General features: G+C 32.7%; 1 protein-coding gene across 1 annotated transcript in view; it reads left to right on the top strand.

The window, feature by feature from the left end:
- The window catches only part of LOC145966149 (protein amalgam), an 81,289-nt gene that overhangs the window by 5,445 nt on the left and 50,678 nt on the right, over positions 1–25,166 (top strand). The window lies entirely within an intron of this gene.

Below are 25,166 nucleotides of genomic sequence, written 5' to 3'. Positions count from 1 at the left end.
AAAATTTTCTACATAGATATAAGAACGAAGATCTAAGAACGAAGACGATGTGACGGTAGATACGTTGAAATCGCGCGGGAAACTCATTAGGATAGAGAGCAGTGATATGTTTATGTATTCGGTGCATCTTGATATATCGAGGGCGACTTCAAAGTGCAGCTCACAATTAGCTCGGTGCTATCGCGAAATTAATTTCTTTCACGCCCTCGGCATGGGTGCACAACACGAGCGCGTTTAGACTCCTAAGTTAATGACTTAAACGAGCCCCATTGGCCGATAAAATCCTTCTCCTTTGCGTCTAACGTTGTGACGTTATCAGGTTTTTTATTTAGGCTATATAGAGAATGGCTTGGAAATATGTCATTTATTTTCCTTAAAATCCATAGATAGCATAATATACATATATAAAAGCTATAATTTTATATATACAATTATTTAAGATTATTTTTTTATAAAGATAAGATTAGAGTATAAAACATTAAAGAAAGATATTATATATCAATAGCGAACATGAAAAATAAAATCATTTGTGTCATTTTGCTCTTTGTTGTTATTTTCTAGAATGTTGATGTTCTCTAGATATTTTAAATTTTGTTTCTTCACAAGATTTTAATATTACATTAAAATATAATATGCTATGAATATTTAAAAAAATATTTTATGGCAATTTTAGCAGCAATTTATTTTTTTTAATAATAACTAAATTTAAATAATAAATGATTCTATAACAATAAAAAAGATTACTAAGATTAATAAAATTACATGAGTTTTTATCAGGTTTTCCTGCTAGTCTTTTAAAGAATTATTCGTTTGTTCTTTGATTGCCAAAAGCCAATATTTATTGGATGTAGGCATACAAAAAGTATATAAAATATCGAGCACGAATATTTCGACTAATCAAATAGAAAATAAACGAAGGAAGAGATGCAGTGAACTGTGAGTAGTAACACACCAGACATATTCAAATATATCTTTTTGCACGAGTATTATAAAATTTTAAAACAATTCACGGATTTTAATACATATATATTTTGTATTATATAATAATAATGTATAAATATAAAATATAAAATTTATATTTTTCGCGTAAATTTATATTGAGAGAGAAATGAGAGGGAATATTAATATCATTTCTGGAACATCAAAGTATAATATAATTTCTTCTCGTATTGCGTTTTGTAGGACGAAAATTAGATAGATACAAACAACACGGTACGCGGGAATTGAAGACTTATTCTCTTCTATAAACTCGCATGGGAGTTAGCCTCGGGACTGGCGGAGAGTTAAGCGAAACGTTTTCTCAGGGCAAGAATGGAATTGTTAAACAGCGTTTCTCCGTGCTTGCATGTGCATGTCCCTTCGCGAGAATGCAGGCTAGACACCTGCGAGGTGATACGATCTCGCGACGGGGTCGAGTGGGACACACGGCCGCGTAAATTATGGCGGTGTTTTGAGTTCGCTACCGCGAATTCACAGCTAACGACCTTTTAACTTCTCGCGGAGTGATGCCCGCGTGTCGTGGCGCAAAAGCGTGCTTTTCGATGATGACGACGAAACGAATTGCACGCATCTCCCGCTATTGGCTTCCTACATTTGTCTCCTTCTAATTGTCACGCGAACAGCCATCGCGCGAGCGGGTGCCACATGCTTTTCTCCCACGATCGGCCGATATGTAGAACCCAACGAAATTGGATCGTTTCATCGAATAGGCGGAAAAATGCGCTACGTGTTATAACAGTAACGTTATTGGGAATCTGGTGAAGCGAACGTTGTCATCGGTTTTAATTCAATTTTACGGTTTCGCGACCTTTACAAACGCCTGTTACCGCAATCGCCAATTTTATCATATCCTCGAAACGATGTTTATAACATGTGCTAGTTCAAATATATTTTTGTGTGGATCAGTCTCACATATTTCATATTATTGACGTATTGTGAAACTATAATTGCAGCATACTTTTGATATGCTTGTTAAGCTCGATCGATACAGTATATATACTTGTTGCAAAAAATAATTATCGCTTTATCTTAGTAACATATAAAATCTGAAATTAATTTATGGGTCATATCTATTAATCAGTGTGACATAATTTTATTAATAAGGTTCATTCAATGCTATTTCTGATAAGACTTTATAAGATCAAACTAAAAGTAGATGATATCTTTAGACCGAAAGGACACATTTGTTACTATGAAAAGATAACATGATATTTTCAGAAAAAATCTTTGTGCGAATATATCGCGAAAATCTTTTAAAAGCTATTGGATATTTAGTGTAACAATATTTAAATATAACACATTTGTTTGAAATAAAGATATAGAATTACAGAGAGAAAGAGAGAGACAGAGAGAGAGAGAGAGAGAGAGAGAGAGAGAGAGAGAGAGAGAAGAGAGATCAGAATATTTAAATGAATATTTAAATTAATAATATAAATATATGATTTTTTAAGCGAAATTTTCAATATAAGTTTTAGATGGATTTGCTTCAGATCTTTTTTTGATAAGTGTTAATTCTGCAATCTGATTAACACAAGTATAATGTTCCGCAATTTTTTTAGCGTATCTTTCCCCTTATCGTTGTTTGTCGCATTCTAAGTCAGATATGTGCAATTCTTCATATTCTTTCAGTCATGCTAAGTACTTGTATGTTACGAGAGTTTCATGGCTAATTACTAATGATAAATCGTAGAGCAACGCTAACGACGTTCGTTCGAAGGAAAAAGGAGCATTTATCATTGCCGCATTTTCATCGTCGGCCTACGATGTAATACTGCTTCGTAATTCTGACATTGTTGTACCGTTTCTCTCGTTTTCTATACGTATACGCGGCTTTTATGTCAGAGAGCGGTCGTGCTTGATCTATAGCGGACATTAGTTACACTTTGTCGTCCGATTCATACGATTATTTTTAGTATTTAAGAATTAGATTTAATGTATTTATAGCAGAAAGTATACATAGCAGAAAGTATACATAGCAGAAAGATTTATCGCAAATTACACTATATATTAGATTCTCATTCATATAATAAATATTAATATTAAACTCTTACGTACTCTAATTTGAAACCAAAAATTATTAGAGTACGTAAGAGTTTAATATTTATATTTACTATAAATTAAATAAAAAATAAAATATTATATTTATTGAAATTAAAAATTTACAAGAGAGAAAAAGAAAGAAAGAGAAATATTATTGAAAGTTTTAATTACTTCAGAAATTTCTACATTTTTTTACACACATGTGCATACAATTCCTTATAAATAAAAATATTATTGATATTAAAATAATTTTATCACGCAAAAAAGTAGTCCAAAAATTCATATATATATATAAAAGTGCCCCAGAGATTTGAATCAACCTGCTTATTTATTTTACCTAACTTTTTATATCAATATTGCATGCAAGTGCAAATGTTACACATTCACGTGAAATAAATGGTTTTATAATGCTTATTTTTTTATATTTAAACAATTCTATCAGTTGAAGATGTAATAAAAAATGTAACTGACTAAAAAGAAATATTACTTTTTAATATCTCATTTATACATTCGAAAATTTTACAGTAATTATTTTAATGGAATTTTATGAATAAGACTTTCTGTCTTAAGTAAAACAGCTCAGAATTTCTTGCATCCATTAAAAAAAAATTAAACTTTCTTAATTAATATTATGAAAAAGGGAATTTGTAAAAGAAAGTACTATTATAAAAACAGTTGCTATTAAACAAAATAATATATTGCTAACACATTAAATTAAAAAAAGATGTTGGAAGATGTATATAGAAATTATGTTAATAGCAATTGTATTTTTGTCTGCATCATTAATAATTTCATTAATTTCGAATCAAATTATTCACCGTAATTCTTGCTGCTAATTAACAGAACATTAATAGCTATATCGTATATCATGCAAATTTATCGCTTGCTCGAACTAACTTCGTCTTTGTACTACCCATAGCGTGGTAATTCTTCGCGAATTAACAATCGTAAATTAACGATCTACCCGAAGAGAGATCTTGACAAATATATCCCACTTTCTCTCTCCTTCTCTCTCTCCCGCTCGGCCGCATTCGCCGTCCTTTTCGCGTGCAATCAATCACTTTATTTCGTAGGCTGCCCGATGAAAAATCACCGAGGTCGCAATAAATCACGAAACCGAGTTATGAAAGATCCGCACGCTCGCTTGGTCGCTGACCGAGACGGCGCGTGTTCACGATAGCTTTCGAAAATGCGCGATCGTTTGATTTTTTTCGACAAGCGCAATCGGATTTTTCGGAATCGGATATTCGCCGATTTGACAGTTTACATTGGTGATAGAGCGACGGAGGTAAGCGCGCTCATCTTTACGGCTCTTTTAGCGTCAATGCAAAGTTGGCCGTTCCGTGCGTCAACAGTTGCGTTTCCGGGGATACGGAGACGTTTGAGGGATGATCGAGGCGCGAACAACTTTTGCGCCGTAGGTTCACACTCGAGCGAACTTGGACTATATCTCGTCGTCGTCGCTGGATTGTTCCCAAACATTGTCGCCAAGTGCGGTCAAACTTGTCGTCGGCGTTGATTCGAAGCAGGGAGATTCGCCTTTATGCTCGCGTTGAACGACCAGTTTGACAATTCGCGCGAACCATAACGACCAACGTCACCGCTTGCGAGGATGAATCTATTCGTGGCGGGCGTCGTTTAGACGACGATGCGAACAAGGCAAGACCCCCGTTGTTTTCTTCGACATTTTACAACTACCGCTGTTTACGCGCTTCCGCGACGTGAATTCTCTCCACGCGCGCTTTAATCACGCCGCATTACACCCTTTGCACCCTTTGTAGGGGAGGCGTGCGAATGAAGAACACTCCATTATTCATTCTTAACACGCGCGAAAAAAGTAGACGCGCTTGTTGTAGCGACGTATCTCAAGAAAACGGCAGAATATTTTTACAAGCAAATCGTGCGGGTAAAGGCGTCGACGATAGCTGCTCGTTCAAACGACTATTTAACCAACAAAACTTTATCGCGCAGCCATACTTTATTCGATCCAATTCTATTGTTTTTTTTAAATCGGAGCCTCGAGTGACAGATGCAATATATAAAATCAAAGATTGTTCGAAGCGTAGAACGCCTCTACTCTCGCAGCGCACGAAGACTCCCTATCAAAACTGCCATGTAAAGCTCGAATAGGAACTATAGATGATATAGAGAGATTTTCCAGCATTTCGGTAGATAAGTGGAAGTAGAATCAGAAGTCTAATTAACGGCATATTTTCCGGACAGGAGTGTTTAAACTCGAGTGAAGGCTAAAAACCCGCTGAAATACGAAATTCTCGTGGCGCGATTAACCCCGTTGCTCCGTGAAATCAATGAGCGGAGGCGGGAAGAAAGGTGAGCGAGATGTAGAAGCAGTGGATGGGCAAGCTATTGGGCCGAGACGAGGGACTATATATAACCAACCATTATCAACTCATTAAAGGTATCCATCTGCTCTTTCCCGATTCGGCTACCGATTCTCAGTCGCTATCAACATTGCCCGCCAAATCATTCTCGATTTTCCTGGCGCACGCTTACGCTCGCGAAACTACTCGACACACTGAGTATTTTATAGACTGTTATTTAACCCCAATTAATTAGTCTATTCGTGCCGCAGCAACTTTTCCCCTAGTTGCACTCATGTCTGCTTGAACAATCATTATGTGCGCGCCGCGTGCTGTCGGTATCACGCTACTTCGTTACAGATTATCACTTCAACGCTCGCGAACGGCCTCGCACTTGGTTTATTCTTGTTCCATTTGTCCGTAAATTTCGGTGCGATCATATTTCACTGCGGTTAATCGTCGAACTTGTATGGTATGTTGGCAGCAGTAGAATGAATTCTCTTCAATTTTCTTCTCTTGCTCAATTCTCTTTCTAATTTCTATTGTTTCTCTCTTTTCCTCTCTCTCTCTTTGTTTTTATACATTTTAATCTTAAATTAAATTGTATTTATCTTAATATAACTTGTATACTCTTGAAAAATTAAGTTACATGAGTATAATTATTCTGCAAAGTTCCCTCCAACTTTATTAATTTCCATATAGATATATATCGCGTGCTTTGTAGATTATAAACTAATTCATTTAATGTTAGAAACTATTGGATTGCATTGCAAGGAACTGTTCACCACAGAATTATAGTCCATCTAGTTAATTGAATGTTGATGTTAGACATGAATTCGTCGCGTGTTTGACGCGACGAATTTATTAGTGTACATTTATAATTAACATTGATTATAATTTTTTGTGTGACTAAAATGAATAAGTGTCTCCTCATAAATCTTAGAATTTAACGGAGATTTGCTTCGCTTGTACGTACATAAACTGTCGTCTCGATCAATCACGAAGCAAAACAGGATGCACAATAGCAGGCGCGAATTATTTTCCACGTGTCAAAACGCAGATGATGAAGAAAAGCTTCCTCCTCGATCATTCCTGTAAAAAAAACTTGACGCAGTCCGAAAGATTTCGACGCACCGCATGTGCGGCCATTGGTCTTTATCGCATTCCTCTCGAATTCCTTCCTCTTACTCGATTCTCCCTCGGGGTTACCTTGAGCCGTACTTCGCTCGACGCTTTTATCTCTCGCGTAGTTCGCGAGCACGATTTTACGACATCCCGGAAAGTCCGTTCTCTTTTCCTCGCGGTGCCAATGCCTCATATTTTCCCGTTGTCACCCCTTTTGCCGTGTCATTTGATTATCGTCATGAAACTCGCCGGCTATTTCTTGAAACGCTTTCTTATTTCACCTTCTAAACGTATGTGGCACTCGGGTCTCTCTCGCAAATAATCGCAGCTGGCATTTTCTTCGATCTCACTCGACCGACTCGTCCCGATTTAATCTTCCGCGATATCTTGACCGTATATATTATGATACATGTACGTGCATATAACTGTCCCGTGACTCTCGGTCGTTTGGAAGTCGAGACGTGCGCGCCGTTGAAAATCATTCGAAGTGTCGTGGACGGTGCTTTAGCAGGATTCCGGAAATATATTCGCAAGCACGAGAATTCTAGCCGGTTTTTTTTCATTTCCTCATTTTCCCCTCTAAACAGTAAGGTCCATCCAGAAATTCAATGGCAGCTAGCCTAGAATAGGCAATTACTTTTTATGCAGAGAGGAACTGCTGGAGTTTATGGTTTGGCCAACGTAGATGCACAAGTTAAAAAAGCCATTTTGTATCTTTGTATTCTTGGGAAATGAGGGATTGTCTTGCAAAGTCCCTTCTTCCGAAGATTACGCATGAGACTGCTTCTCACTGTATTATCGTGCAGCAAGTTACCCAGTTTACGTCATGAGGTGCGTCATTCTAAATTCTACGGCGGCATCGTGTCTTTGGTGCTCTTTTCTTTTATTTTTCTTTTTTTTTTTTTGAAGAGAGAAAGAAAAGGTGACAGCGAATCCGCTCGGAAACGCTTCAACGTTTTGTAGACGTTTAATATCCTGGCTTAATATTATAGGGGTAAAGGGGACTGGGGGTCTTTGTCTTTCCTTCTCTCTCATTCTGATTGGTCCATCCGTTCTACTTTACGATCCACCGCAGCTGGCCACAGCTCGTTCTTCAGCGGCAGCTTGGTGTCCCGCGAACGATCGAAATCCCATTTTCCACTGTCACAGACCGTCCACTTTTTCTCGAAACGAGATTTCTGGGCTTCCGAGAACGACATTCTCGTTCTTAAAGTCTAATTTCGTCTGGATATTATACGACATCGCATTAACAAACGATATCCGCCGGATTTCAATTTGCAATGGAGGAACGATTTATTTATCTCGTAGTAATTTCTTTAGCTATCTATCAAACGGTTCGACATTTTCATTTTATTTTACGCCAAGTGAAGATAGAATTGATACAAGCACAATTTTATAAACTTCAAATTAGGTCATCAATGACTGAGAGCACGAAATCGCCTTCATAAATAATGAAAACATCTTTTTAAAAATAAGTCTTGTTGCGACAGAAATAATATCGCACGTTGTTATTTTTTAATTAAATCTGGACAATACTATAGATAATTTTGTGCCTTCCATTAAAAAAACATATGGTAAATAAAATATAGCAAATTATTTTTGAATAGTCATTATTATTTCACATAAAGTACAATAACTTTCTACATAAATATCATATCATTCTAATTGCTACATTAATTACAAATATTATTATGGTGCGACATTCGTCTAGATATAAATTTAAAATATTCATGCTTTATGTAGGGTAATTAGTACTTTAATATTCTGTGTAATATAACCGAATTTCTTCGTATATCTCATGTTTGATCGATTATTATGTCCTCTTTCAGAGGAAACGTTTTATGTAACACATCGAGTATCCTGTGTGAATAATTAAAACTGCCGTAAGGCAAATGAAATGGTCGATTGTGTCTATTCAGTGTACTCAAACGCAAAGCATCAATGTTATTATAAAAAGATCAGCGCGTTTGAAGCAGAAATAGACATGCCAAACTGAAATAATCTGCTCGTAGTTAAACCCATTATCCGCCAATTAAACTCGTCGGTCATTAACGCAGATCGGTTCTGGCCGGCTAGTTCTTCGTTCTTATAAGGTCAGGAACGGAGGGCCACGTGCTCGTTCTGGCGAACGATCGAAAATCCATTTTCGCCGTGTCACCATCGGTCCGTTTCTCCTAGAGAGCAAGACAAGTGTTTCCAGGAGGATGACGAACAGGAACGTTGGTTATGCCTCTGGTGCCTTGATGTACCTCCAGAAGTCCGTTTCTCGAGTGCCTGTTCGTACACGACTTGTCATTGATTTGCGTACGTTCAAAGGGCAGGATCTGCGTGCTCGTACCGTCTAATAGGATCCTTTGTGCGAGCACGCGACTGTCGGCCGCAACACATGCGCGTTCGCAGACACACACACATCTGGGAGTCGCTCGTTACCTGCGACAGGTGCGTAAAATCACGTCACGCGGTTCTGAAAATACTCAACAGTATCCTCTTTATCACAGCCGAAATACATATAAATTTGAGGTAACAAGAAAATAAAAATTGTTTGCTCGATTTTTTTAGAGAAAAATGAAAAGCGATATCGTTTGCAAGCAAAAATTCTTACTATCGGTAATATTATATTAATATTTAATAACTTTGCAGCGCGAGAAGAAATATCGTCAATAAGATTAATGCTCATTAAATATGTATATTGATAAATCGATAAGTATACATGAATAACAACATATTGATTTATATGGATATAAGCTACATTATAATATGCTTATTACAACATGAATTGAATTATTAAACCTGCAATCATTTTAGATAAAAATCAAGAAAATGTATTTATAAAACATCGTATAATATTGTAGACACATCGATCTTTAATATAATGCCATGCACACGGAATTCGAGATTTTGATTCGCCGCGGGAGATGAGGAGGTACAGACGGGCTGAAGAAAAGAATAGATATATGCTCGTATGGAAACCATAGAGAATCCGATGAAATAACCGGAACGTCTGCGTGGCGCCAGATCCACGTGACGGCATCAAGTTTTCATTCGATGCGAGATCGCGTGTCACAAATTACCGGTATCGCGGACTCCCCACCGACTCGCCAAATCGATTTTCGTTGGACGTTCGGATTTCCCTCAGTCGCAACTGTACGCGGCGGGCTTGTTCTACGGTGCGCAATGCGCGCAGGTGTCCTTTCCGTCGTTGATTGTAAGCCAAACAATGGATGCCTAAAATACACGTCGCTTGGAATTCGTTTGCGATCGTGGAAATTAAAAGATAGACGTAACTCGATAGAGCAAGGTTTAATTAGCATATATATATTAATGCACATATGCATGTTTTCACTAAAACATAAGGCATCACAGATATCTCCGATTTAAACTGCGTATTAGTGCAAGATAATTTCGGCGAATCGTAAATTTTAAATTGGTCGAATTATATAACTTTGAAGATAAATGAGACTAAATGAGATATTTAGAGAGAATTTATTCCAAATGATTCTTTTGAGTGTCACGGGCAAAAATTATTTTTTACTTTTAAAGCTATATAAATGTTCCTTTTAATAATAAATCTTTTAATAGTGTTATAAACCATGCAAAATCCGTTTTTATTTAAAAAAAATGTTTGTTAAAAATATTTTTACATTTTTGAGAATCCATGAATAATATCTATTAATAATTAATACAATTTAATGAAATATAAAATATGCAAGAAAATTCTTAAAAAATGTTACTCTATGTGTACTAGATATTGTAGTTAAATGCTAGAGATATAAGATTTTGAATAATTGAGAATTATTTTAATACCTCGCAATTCAATGATTCTCAATCTCTCTCGTATTATTTTAGGCGAAATTTTCGTTGTGACTCCTGTTTATCTTGATAACTATAATTTCACGCAAATGAAATTACAATAAAGTTTAATCTGACAAAAATACTATCTCAGAATTAGAGTTTGTTTTATCATTTAAATAAAATGTTATTTGCAATCAGATATTAAGTTATTATACATATTAAAGTTATCTTAAAAAAATTTCTCTTTCGTAAAAGAAAAAATAATTTAATATATTATATATTGATTATATATTGTAATTATTCATTGCATCGAAAGTACGTTTACAGAAAAAAATATTTCCTTAAAGTTTTACATAGTATAATCACAAATAAAAATCTCAATTATTTTATATCTTCTACAAATATTTGTACAAATCATTTCGCGATAAATTAAACTCAAATCGTTGTGGAAAAATATCTTGTTAGTCTTTGCTCTTAGTATGTACTTTGAAGATTACCTTTACGAGAAAATAAAAACGAAAGAAAAAAAAATTTGCAATGATATAATAAAAAAAATACTTGAATAAAGAATCGCGTCGGAAAAAGAATACGTAATACCGTACGCGCTCTTAGAACACTATTTATTAAGATAAGTAAATAAAGCTCGACAATGTTTGCACGATGCGAAGCACAAGTGCCTGTTAATTGCTATGCGCTGGCAAACAAAATTTTTCTCCGGACAAGGTTTTTCTCAGAGCAAAATCTCAAGACAGAAAGGATGCTCCGTCGAACGAGTTTCCTCGCTCCACCTGTTTCCGCAAACTATCTTACCTATTCCGTCGTGGATATAGAAGACACGCTGTCGCTAAATTGTGTTTTAAGCTCAAACTTTACGCCGTTCTCCACCTCGAGATCTTACGTCGCTGTTATCCGTACGAAGTGCACCGCCAAGATGTTTCTCTTTACAAATCCCGAACTGGTGACATAGCGTACTTATATACATACATATTGTATATATGCACCCACACACATATATATATGTATATATATATATATATACATATATATATATATATATATATATATATATATATATATATATTACACATATACATAAACATCTGTGTCGGCATATTATACAAGCCGAAGCGCACAGACGTTTCTTTGGCGGCGTGAAACGCGCGGATCTCCGTAGTAATGAGATGCATTAAGTTTCAGTATAGTTCTCCGGCACATGGCGATTAATTATTATTCATATCTACATTACTTCGCCGCTTTGACGGTCCCATACATCAATACGTAAATTGGATATTCAGATGCGACCGTATTTTGTTACGGATGCACTTTGCAAGCTAATTGCTAATTAAGCTATATTTCACGCGAATAAGGATATTCGTTCGACCGTACATGTAATTTCATTGCGCCACATTGTGCATCGTAAATTTTTACAGAGCTTGTCAGATATTCTAGAATATACTAATAAATAGGGTGTTTATCTTTTTTCTTTCTGTTTTTAATATGTAATTCGCGTTGTATGAACGATATAATTTTTATTGGAACTTATATCGAAGCTTATAATATGTATGATTTTAATTTTAAAGAAAAAAAAATTTTAGCGATGCAAATATACCGTGACGTTTCCCGTACCGTTGCATTTTCGTATTCACGAACGCAATTAGTCGAAACTCTGACAACTTCCCGTTCATTGCCCGGATCCTAGTGGGATTAACACTTTGTTGAAGAGTCGGAGAAATTAAAAAGAAAATGAGAGGGCACGTTTTCCCGCAGAGCGCGACGATGCGGGGGATCTTCCCTTACGGGAATTACGTGGGAACGGTTCCGCGGCCTCTTAAAACTATCTTTTAATACTTTGGAACGGCGTCGTTTGTTTCGCGACGGTCGTTCGCATAAACCCGCGGCGAATTAATAGAATTTTTAATTAAAATGCGCAGTAATTGTTCTGGGGAAGGAAGAATACATAGGCGCGCAATGGCATGAACAACGAAATTGTGTGCGGGATACAAACAAACGTGTGAAGCCGTTGTATAGAGACGCTGTAGAGGGAGACGATGCGCGTGGGATTTATAGATAGAGAGTTTATTACCTGGATCTGATTACGACACTCGTAGAGGATTTAATCTCATGACAATTTCGTCGTTGCAGGTGCACCACTTAAATTTGAATGCGTCGTTATTGCTGTTGACGTTCGTCAGTTGTATTGCATCAAATCGTCGTGCTTTTTCATTGCCCGACTATAAATTTTTTATCCACTGTTAATTTTTTAGTGCTAGACACTATAGAGATATTTTATTATATCTTAATTATGCCACTAAAGCTATGTCACTATGCTATGGAAATCCAACGTGGATGATGAAAAGCGTGCTAATAAAATAATGTTTTCTCGTTAGAAATACTGTTAATATAAACTGTTATGAAATACGAGTAGCGTATATATATTCAAAAAATATAAAATATTAAAAGACATATATGTGAGAAAGATCTCGCAAATTTAATTAAAAATGAAATATTATTATAGAAAAAGACTTGTGAATAAATGATTTCAAAGAATTTTAAAAAATATTATTTCTGCTATTTTAAAGTGCTTTTCATAGTTTGAATATTTTTATTGTATCAGAAATACTTGCATTTTTTCAAATATATAAAATATCAATATCGACATTTAATTTCGCGAATTTATTCACCATAAAATTATTCGGGAAATAATTCTCTCTTAATTTTATTTTATTTTATACATACAATAAATAGTCCGAGAATTATATAATTTGCAGCACGAGTAGAATTGCACTGTAACGACGAAACTTTTCTCCTTGAATATTCTGCCGTTTCGTGTACGCAAGTTCTCGACAATACTGTGCGAAGCAAGATTTATCGATAAACAATAGACCTCGATATTCATTAGTAAATTGCATTAGTAATACCTAAGCATTTCCTTCTGACGAAGAGTTGTATCGTTCATGCTGAAACAACATACTTTATAGTCACTGTACCGGAAATAGTTGTACGTGGATAAATGATGAATAAATTAAAGCGCATCGCATGCACTCCGTTAATTTATTTCGCCAACAATTAAGCCTCGTATCGTGATGGGTCAATTCTGAAAGCGACTTATCTCGAGCGTGCTTATAGATCATGATCGTGAGAGATCCGCGAGAAATCTAATTTTAAAATACTTTCTTTAAATGTGAGAATCAAATATTATAAATATTGATTGTTATATTAACGATATTTTAAATTTTATGTAATCAACACAGTAACAAGTAATATAAATATTTTTGTATATTGGGGGCAATCTAAAATAATGATATTAATTTTGCAAATTTTCGACTATTTTATTTAGCGAATTATTTATGTAATGAATAATTGTGTCTCTCCAAGATAAATATTTAAAGAATCTCTTTATTAAACTGTATCAAAATTTTGTTTTCACGTATATTAAAAAATAACCAAATGTATTGTACATTGAAAGAAATGAAATTGGATTCGTATGGTTTTATGATCGAGTAAAATGCAAAATAGTATATAATATATGAACATTTATCTGACACATTCATATATAATATCGACGTATATATTTGAAGCAGAGAAAATACAATTTTGCAAATATAAAAGTAACAAAAAATTTCCGTAAAATATAATATAAAATCGGCAAATTTTCTAAAAACGGATAATGTTTTTCATATGATACAATCTATTATTACATTATATATTTTTAGTAAGATTAAACTTTCAAAAATTCTCCTGAATAAATAAAATAGAAATTAATTATTAAAAGAGTACATTTAATAGATGAATATACTCTTTAGTACTGAATTACGGAACTAGTGTTTGGTTATAGTTTCTTTATCTATGAAGTAAGTAACGAATACTCTTGGATAGACACTAAAATTGATAGAATCTAAATGACTTATTTAGGTAAATTATTTTTATTATTGTGCTTATGTGATTTATATATTAAACATTCCTCTTTATTAAACGCACAAATAGTATGATGTTTAGATTGCTAAAATATATATATAAAGTTTCAAAAATACAATTATCATATAAAAATAAAATAATATTTTATTTATAACGTTTTTATTTGCAATAATTTGCAAAAATAAAACAATCTAATTATTTATATAGAATGTCAAAATCTAAGATATACAAATGATGCATAATAAAAAGTGAATCGGGAAGAATATTGTGGTAAAGGATATTTACAAACTCATTTAACTACATGATGTCGCAATCGTTTACATTACCCGATAGTTTTCGATCATTTCGATCTTGGTAAGCCACCGATCGATGAATCGTCTATAACGACCACAATGGCGACCGCGTTACGTGGTGTAGTACCCTCGTGTGTCTGTTCGAGAATAGGGAAACCACGACTGCTACAGATAGGTGCTGGCGAAAGACCGCGATAACGCTTATCTGCTTCCTGGATTTATTGCTAGCGCAATGAAAACGCACCCGCCAGCCGCTCTTCCCTGCCCATTCCGATGTTAATTAGCCGGAGCGTATTCTTAGGGTGTTATAGATTATGGTTACGACGTCTATCAGCACTACCGAGAACAATGCTGAACGAAGTGACGACGCTGACATACTTTTGATGCCACGGATGTGACACGCTATACGTGACTGATATTATACTTACTCGTTCTACTGATACTTCGTATATAACTTTGAAAAGTTTTAACTTTTTCGAAAAAAATAATCGATGAATAAACTGTAATATAAATTATATTACTCTTAATTATATTTATATAATTAAGAGTAATATAATTTATATTAAATTATTAGTCTTGGTAGCGATTTTAAAATCATTTTCTCTATATACAGTCAAATATTATCTTAAAGATCTTAAATTCTAACTGTGACAATATCGATAAATTCGAAACGTTGTCAGCCCCGTTTATCAGCATGGTTACATTCAGCCAATGACCGTCAACGATTCAAACTATTCATGTTGGCAAGTTTATTACACGATTCAGCAGGTAACAATGTTGCGAATAGCTGGCAGCATAATCAGGTATGAGTCTCGAGCGCCGATTACGCAGTGGATCCGAAGAGCCTAAACTCGATTAGGCAGACGACAGCTTAGGTTCTAGTTGGGATTAGGATCAAAGCCTAGGGTTTATGGGACACGCGAGATGTCTAGTTTAATGCCTTGAGGTTCCCGACATTCTATTCACTCTTGCTCTCTTTCTCGTTCTCTTTTTCTCTTTCTCTTTCTCTCGCTCTCTCTTTCGTAGCTACCTTTGCCAACGTATCTCGGTGATTCGCATAGCAACTCGATCTCTCGGACCGGCGACCTTATCAAAATGAGAATTCGTGCCTGGATTTGGTAGCCCTTCTCTCTTCTCCGCGTCTACATACTTGGTAATTAATCTGATTTGCGTACGCGATACACACACCCACGCACGCACACGCTCACGTTGCCGCCACCGTCGCGAATTGCTGTCGTCGCGCAAGCACGCATTTCCAGTTTATGTCGTCACGGCGTTATACGCAATCAATTTTCGTCCTCACGCCGTTCCACCCATCATAGTGAACGTACACATGATGAAACCGCTTCGCGCGTGACTTTCTTCCATATCCGCGGTCCGTCCGAGATCGAAAATCTCTGATACTCTTTTTTTTTTCTACCTCTCAAGCCAAACCTCATTTAGGAACGCATTGCCACGACATGTAAATTATTCGTTGCTAAAAAGAAACGTATTAAACATAATTTCACAATCATGTTACATATTTCGTGATATAAACGCGTAACTCAGAGAGATAGATAATATAATTATAAAGTCATTTTCGGAGTTTAGTAATAGATAGCACTTTGATCAAAATTGTGTCATATATTTATAATGATTTAATTAAAACGAATTAAAAAAGAATTTAGATAATTCGAATGGTGAAGATAAATGTAGAAAAATAAAAAGAGAAATGAGAGGAGAAAGAAGACGTAATCTTGTTAAAAATTAACGGTACAACTTCAGCAATTTAATTCTTAATTACACGTAAAATCAATTTATAATTCGAGCAAATTTACAAATTTATATTTCAATGTCCTGGTTCTAATAGAGCTATATTAACGAAGAGTTTAGTTAAATCTTAGAGAGTTACTTTTACATCGTTCTTCTCGAACATAGAAATTGGACTGCATGATCGATAAAATTATAAAATAGTTCAACGTTCCTGAATATACCTCGAATTATTTTCTGAAATTCATTTAATAATAGATATAACGCGAGCAAAGTTAATACCATATTATCATTGCCGATGTATAATAACACATTTTATAACTTATTGAAGTGATAATGGAACTTGTCAGCGAAAAAAATAAATAATTATATTTGCTTGATAATTTAATGTTGCACTATTGAGAACGTAAGGTTGCTCGAAACTGTCGATTATTGAGATAGTAGAAAACGCTGTACAAGGAGATACGCAGAGAAACGGAGATACAACCCCTTACGTGTGATATTTCAGAAATCGTTAACCATTTAGCTTGTTATATGCAGTGAGTAAATTTCCATCGCATCTTTGTCTTTCTTTAACTTTTCCGCCGGCAGCAACGCAAGAGAGGATCGCACTTGGAAATAATTAAGCCCTGGAACGTGCTTCGGCGCAAAGGAGAACTGAGAGAATGCCCATTGTTATTCCGAGAAGGAGCCCGATGCTTCCTCCGTTATCGAGGAATTAGATGGTAACACGAGGAATTAAACAAGAGGATTCGAGAGGAAGGCGTAATAAAATCATTAAAGAAGTGACGTACAGACGAGAACTATCAGAGATTGCGTAAATGGCCAATTGCCTTAATAAGTTTCCATGAAGGAATCGTTGATTCCAACACTAGTCTAAATATGCCTAACTTCATCAGGGAAAGTTAAGCTGCCTAGACGTTCTAAGTTATGGTTTGGATAAATGGAAAGAAAAATAGGTTATACTTTACAATAATAGAATATAAGCGAGGGATGGTATATATATATTTATATATTTATAATATTATTATTAATATATAAAATAATATATATATATATATATATATATATATATATATATATATATATATGAAATATAATTAATATATTCTAAATATTATCATTAAAATAATAAAAAATGAATCATTAAAAAAGTGAATAAATGCAGAATATATAATAAAACAAAATGTAGAATAATATATAATATATTGGATATAATATATATTTATTATCTAATATATTATATATAATATTATTCTGCATTTTGTTTTATATTCTGCATACTTATTCACTTTTTTAATGATTCATTTTTAATATTTTTTTATTATTTTAATAAAATTTAATTTGTATTATTTTAATGATAATATTTAGAATTAAAAAAGTCATGTTTGTGTTTAAATGTATGCATAATGTTTCTTATAAATCAATTATTTTGTATGAGATAATATATTATAGAAGATTATATAAGTCTTATAATCCGTTTATATGTAATTTAGATATCTTTATAAATTTTTAAATTTACACCTAAAATATTTAATATATTTAACGTCTTAATAGCATAATTAATTAATTTTTTAAAATGCATTTATAAATGTAATCTGCGCGTTCTACAGTAATAATAATAACTTATGATCTTTTACATATTTCAACTGTTATATTGGAAAGAATAATTCGCTTTAAAACAATTATCAACGAACCAATATCGACTATATAATATTCATTACAGTTGATTTTCTCTCTCAATATCTTGATCAGCACGATCTGTGTAACAATCAATTGCTTTATAGAATGTAATTTCACACGATATCCATATAAATATTGTACAATCAAAACTGGATTACAATTTTATTCATACGATTTTTGTATAAATACATTTTTGAGATATTTTCTCTCAATGTTACGCCGAATGATGCGTCTCGTGTAAGTAACTACTTCATTTTCCCCGAGTACTTTGGAGACACAGTTTTTCCGCAGAGTGAAAGAATCACGCCTGAAATTGTTTTCCAATTTAGAAGATACGATTTATATAACAGCTAGCGATCTCCCGAGATACTTGAGTGTAAATCTCCACGGAATCCCATAGCGCCAGGGGCAAACAGCAAAGCGAAATGTTATGTCTACGCTCATTCTTTCTGGGCTCGAAACAATAACGATATTATAGATAGGTACTAAACGATTTTTATATCTACACAGATAACGGGAGCTTCTCTCCCGTTGATCCCGATGCCATTCATCTCGGACCACCATAAACATTTTTGATGATTGTCACTTTGAAAAATCTCATTAGAGATGCGTGAGTCTCATTGAAATGTGCGTTACACTGAATTGCAAATTATAATATATATAATCTAAAAAATATCTTTAAATATAATCCTTTTATCTTTCATATTTTCTTTTTTTTTATTAAATCATAACTTAACTTAATTCATTGTATCGCGCACTACATTTTTCAAATATCCTCCATGCTATTTATCATCGTTGCAAAGTTTAATAGCGTATCGTAATAGAGAGTTACTTTATATCAGCAACATAGAGTTTGCGCTACAGTAAATAAATATCATAGTATCATTTAATATCCAAGAAAGAAAATATTTTATAAACTCTAGTTTTGATATTCAAACTGATATTTAGTTTCTTATTATTCTTATCAATTATTTTATAATTAAACGATTGCAAATCTTTCTATTGTGATTTTACATTTACTATCTAATGCAATCTAATTCTATTTTATAATATGTCAGTGATATTATATAGCAGAAAATATTTTTTGAAGTTAAAATGTGCACCCATGTTCTGTGACAGAAGAAAAATTAAATTCAAAGATAAATTAAAGATGTTTGAAAGAGCCATTTAATCGAGGTATTTTCAGTTTTCCTAGCTTTTTATATTTCCAATTGAAATCATATTTTTTATATGATTGTTGTTAAGTTCCTCATTTTTGTTTTAAAGAAGATTAAAAAAATTTTATTTGAAAATTTTGATTGAAAAGAGCATTAAATATAAGTTAATAAAAATATCTTTTAGGCTATCTCTGAATTATACGACTTATTCCTTTAATGTAAGGTAAACGTATTTAAATTATTAGAGTGAAATAGGCATTTAATAGCCATTTAGATCCATCACATAATATCAGATATACATGATACATGAATTATAGTAAAGTGCCCTGTACAAGAAGCGACGAACTGAGAACCGTAACATGTACAATATAATTATATGAGAACGACGAAATGTACTTTACGTGCAAATGACATGACTATTAGCAATGCGTACACGATGATCAAAATTACAGCATTGGTTATTTATTAATTTAGTTCAATAAAATATGAATATTTTTATCGCAATAAAATAGAAATTTCCATTGCACTCATATGAATATAATTTCAAACAATGCTATAATTCAATGATAAAATGTTTTCATCATATTTAATTGCTTTATAAAATATAAAACCAGAATAATATGGTCCCGCATTTAGGAAATGGCTTTTATAATAAAATAAAATAGCGTGTTACATTTTACGTAATCAGACAATCGATTTCGGCAAAAATTAAAATTCATATTCTTACTTAGTTTGATGTACAAGTGCTCGATATAATTATAAAATGTATTTTGTAATATAATTACTTTCAATTATCACTTTAATTTTTTACATTTAAGCTCACTTTAGATGATCTATTATATAATATGTAACAGTATTTGGAATTCCATTTATAATTTTATATGCTACTAAAATAGGGAACGTTCGAAGTAGTAAAGTACATACATATGTATATAAGATATATATATATATATATATATATATATATATATATATATATATATGTAGGTGTTCATGTAAAAAATATATATATATATATATATATATATATATATATATATAACAGAATGTAAGAGAATATGTGGCACATAAAATTATAAATAAAATTCTACCCCGAATTTTGTCGGGAATTATAAATCTTCTAAAATGAGCTTAAGAAGAAAGTTCAACTTTAAGCTTCTGAGAATAGTTAAGATAATAATGTAAAAGTCAGTAATAATATAATAATTGTTATAGTAGAAATATAGCGAAATTTTCTTGATACTAAAAATTAATTTGTACGAAAATTTATAATTTTTTAATTATCTTATCTGGTAAAATGAACATATCAACTTCCACGAAAACTCAAGAGGTTGAGTTTGAAAAGTCAAACAGATGAGATCGCTTGACAGAATGACCTCACTTTAATTTCGAAGTTGTAGAAAGTCACAAAGAGAGTCGCACAAGTTTTGGAATTCTTTTTGCTTTATTTGCAACAAAAGTTTGTTTATCAAATTTGCAGAAAGTTTAAACAGGTTGATTTTTGAATTTTTAATATATCAATCTTTCCATGTCAAATTTTTTTTGTCTTTGTTTTATTTATAGCAAGTATATATTAAATAAAAATAAAACGATATAATGAAATAATTCATCATCAGAATATTGAGGCACAGAATTTACTTTGAAATCTTACAACATATGCGCACATATCGAGATTGATTGAGCCACAATTCCGTATACATTTATTTCGTATACACAAAATATAAAAAAAGAGATAGGTTTAATCCCGGTTCCGATGCAAGGGAAAAAGTCTATATTACATTTTCGAAATACATGAAATCTGGTATTCTTTTTACGTTAGGATGAAGGAATGATAGATAGTATCGTGAAACTTCTCTCCAGTTACTGGTACGTGCAAGTTTGTCTCATACGTGGCACGGCTTTGGCCTGTAGCCACACCGACATTCAGGATTGATGAGCTTCGCGGTCGGATATTGTGCCCGAAATAAGAGATACCGGAATCTGTCACCCGGCTTAGATGAAGCCGTCGCGCTTGCGGGCCGCATACTTGCTTACTTCTTCGACGCGCAGCGCCGGATTAAGAACCCGCCGACGTTTGCATTGTTCATGAATATAATTCTAGAAACGGTTTGATTGCTCTCCGGGACCAATCGGTTTATGGGTCGTCGCGGCGTATTGATCTCTCGATCTTGGAATAGGATCGTTACGTTTATTTTCAGGAGGAACCTTGATGTCTCTATCAATGGTAATACGCGAACGTGCGAGGATTCAGAACTCGTTTCATCCACTATCGTTTCTTCTCTGTGCCTCTTCTCTTTTACTCTCCGTTTATCTCTCTTGCACGCATTCGAATCTCTCCATCTGGATTTACATGGGGTCAGACTGAAGATTACACATGGGTCGGACTTTACCGTGAGAGTAAACTAAAAATTTACGATTGAATTGTTCTCGAATGTAGTTTTTATTGCATGACACAAGCGGAATATTTTAAATCGTTACGCGGATTGTTGCTAAAGACTAGTTATGGTTAGTGAAAAGAAATATTAAAAATTAGTAAAAGTAAATTAAGACTAAAAATAAAGACTAAAAGAAACATCGTGAGAATCGAACGTATGAATTTTCATAATAGAGTTGAAAGATAAAAACAATTTGATTTTATTCTCATATTTCTTTTTTTAAATTTAATTTTATTCTCATATTTCTCTTTTTAAATTTGATTTTATTCTCATATTTCTCTTTTTAAATTTGACTGACATTTACTTTCTTAAATATTTGATTAAATTCTTTTGTCTTAGATATACATTACCTTTACATACAATTTAAAACCTATCTCTTAAAAATCTATATTTTTCTTTTATGTTTATGAAATTTGCAATCTAGAGAATATTACGCACTTATAAACTTTTTTATAAAAAAAGTTTCCTATTAACAACCATTTTACACAAGACTTTTCAAGTTGTACAGGAAAGTCTGGCAGAGAAGAAAGTATACTGCAAGTTTAGTTATGTATACGTATAGAGTAGAATATAGCCGTTGTAAAGCGGAGATTTAAGTTCAATTAAAAGTGTATTACGGCTGTGTGTACCTTAAGCAGTCTCGCTGATTGACGATGGATTTTGTACCTGTTTCTTTCTAGAATAATTAGCCTCGGTTCGATTACCGTGATACTATCGATCCGTACCATCTTTGTGTATGTGCGTATGTGTGTGTATATGCGCGTGCTGATCTTTATTTTCCATTTACTCGGTTTACCAGAAATCAGATTAGATGGTTATTTGAGAGCACGTTGGAGGGAGTGTGCTCATTATTTTTCATTTTAGTTCTTCGTGAACTGGGCTATATTAACACGTGATTTATAACATCAATTTAATCTTTAGCGGTTTACGGTGCACTCGAAAGATTACTTTACAAAACACATCATATTGCTGCAGGTATTTTGTCTAACTCGAAATTTGTAGCTCAATCGCATTTTTATTATAAAATCAATTTCTTATTTATCAAAGATTCCACAATTGTAAATAGACGTGTTTATACTTCCTATGTATTATATTACTGAAATAATTTGACTTATTAGAAATATAGGATATAACTAGAAATTTCATTCAAGTTTTTAATCAAATTATATAAATGCATTATTGATTTATAAAAATTAAACTACATATACATATGTTAACAGTTAAAAAATGAAACTTTAGATTGAGACTTGATGATTTAACACAAATGTAGTTGTAATTGACTGTAATATATGTAGATATATGTGTATGTATATGTTTTTTATATACGTAGCAATACATTGCTTTTATATATGTAGCTTATAAATAGAATTATTGTATTATGAATGTATAGAATTATTGTATTTATTTATTTATTTTAATGAATCTGTTATTATTTAAGTTTTATGTTATATAAAACTTTGTTGCTCACATATAGACTTTTTTATTCTTTAACCATTTACAACAAAAGTTTAGTTGTGTTGTGTCGAGCAATTACGATAGTTTATTTTTTTATTAACATAAATTTAAAATTTTTGTTATTAAAATTTTTGTTGTTAAAATTATTAAGCAGTGTATATAGTATTTTGTTAAAAATCACATAAATTTTTATAAAATAACTTTACAAACAAACTAAATATATGTTATAGAGCGTACAGGAAGAAACTTACATAGACTTTCATTTAGAAAATAGATGCATCGTAATGAAGTTAAAAACTTGTTTACACACTTCCATTAGTGTAGACGAGAAATTTGATTACTTGAAAGTAAATAGCGCGCCTGTGTGCATTAAATATCCGTCGCTGCTTTCACACAGCTCTTTTGAATGTAGAGATCTTAAGGATATACCAGGAAATCGACATTCGGGAGTCTTAAAATCTTAGTTTAGCAACTTCTTTCATGGCGTAATTCATGAAAAGATCGTAGAGAGATATTAATGAATATATAACAATTTTCTTGCACGCAGATATATAAGTCTTTTTCCTTGGGAGAGAAAGAAACGTAATTAAAAAAAAGTACATTTTTTTGTTTAAATTTACGTATAAACGTTATGAATTATATATTTGAATCATGTCATTATATATGTATGTAGTTTGTAAATAAACTCAAAAATCTGTAAATTTTTTACCATTAATTTGAATTTATTATTATGTGGAGGAATTTATTACATTGAAATATATAAAATATAAAAGATATAAATAGGTTTCATTATATCATACGTTAAACGAATAATATTACGATTGTTGCGATTATCACGCAATCATCTACTACAGTGGCAATTACATTTATTACGTTTGAGGAATAAGTTTAAAGGTCACTTCACACTGCACGGTTATATTTCTAAACGTGCAACAATGACTGACGATGCAAGGGAGAGTGATATTCACTTCTCTGATGGACGTGTGCAAAGTACCTGGTCTGTTACCGAGCACTATAACTTGTCGCAAGTCATACATCGAGCAAGTTGCAATAATTGATAGATCTTATTCACTTTTCGACGGAAAACTTATGTAACACAAATTTAATTAATATCAGCTACTTTTAAAGTTACTTTGCGATATTTTAAGAGTAAATGAACTTTGATATAGTTATTACATCTTTTTATATCGTTCAAAAAATACGATACTCCAATTGGCATTTAAATTGTAGAGTTACATTTCATGATATGTAAATATTTAAAACATAAATGTATCTTTGTATATATGAAATTATATAATGTGAATTTAAAATATAAACGCGCATTTATATATTACTACATGATACAAATGATAATATACCAATTTTTGCGTTTCAGCGTTTTATATATAGATTGCAATAACGTAGCTATTTGTTAGTATATTTGAAGTTATCAAATTTGTATAGAACATCAGAATTTCAAATAACATGCCACATTCCGAAATGATAACTTCAATATGGTATGCTGAGCACAAAAGATGTAGCCGGATTCGCTTGAGAATTACTTTTCGAGAAGATCCAAGTCTGAATATAATAATATAAAAGCTAGAATAATAAAAAAAACCTGCATATGTAAGCTATTAATAATTTATTAGAAAATTTTGAATTCCGAGATTTTTAGACAGCTAACTCGCCGATAGAATCAAGTATTTCACGCAAAATTGAATATGCAAATATGGCTATGGACAACATCGATTCTCTATTAGATGAGAGATACTTAAGTACATATTAAATTCCAAACTAACAACACGATGATGCACGTACCATATTATAAACTGTCGCTAACTTACTTTGTATCATCACACGTAGTTTCATAAGTATACTATTTCGTCTTGAAAATTTTCTTTGAAGTAGTAATTGGCTTGCTTGTTAATGGCCTTTTAGAAGTTTCTAAGTTTGACGAACAGGCCGTCTATAAAGCTGAGCTTAATGAAAGGAGAATTTTGTTACATATTGTATAAATAATCTTATCACTCTCACAATAACGCTTATTTAATTACCGCGTAATGAATCTCACCGCAAGGAAATTTAATAAGGCCAATAATGAGATATAAAAATTGGTGAATGGTTTATGTAATATAATCTTCATTAATCATTTAATCCCTCTTACAAATTTTTTTTATTGTAATTGCTTTTTAAATGCCAGCATTTATCTTTTTTGCATAT

This window comes from Camponotus vicinus, unplaced genomic scaffold (assembly GCF_025532165.1).
Source record: "Camponotus vicinus isolate PSW18456_S1 unplaced genomic scaffold, iyCamVici1.0 SCAF_2, whole genome shotgun sequence".
In the NCBI taxonomy this organism is placed as follows: Eukaryota; Metazoa; Arthropoda; class Insecta; order Hymenoptera; family Formicidae; genus Camponotus; species Camponotus vicinus.
This window is presented reverse-complemented; position numbering and strand designations above follow the sequence as displayed.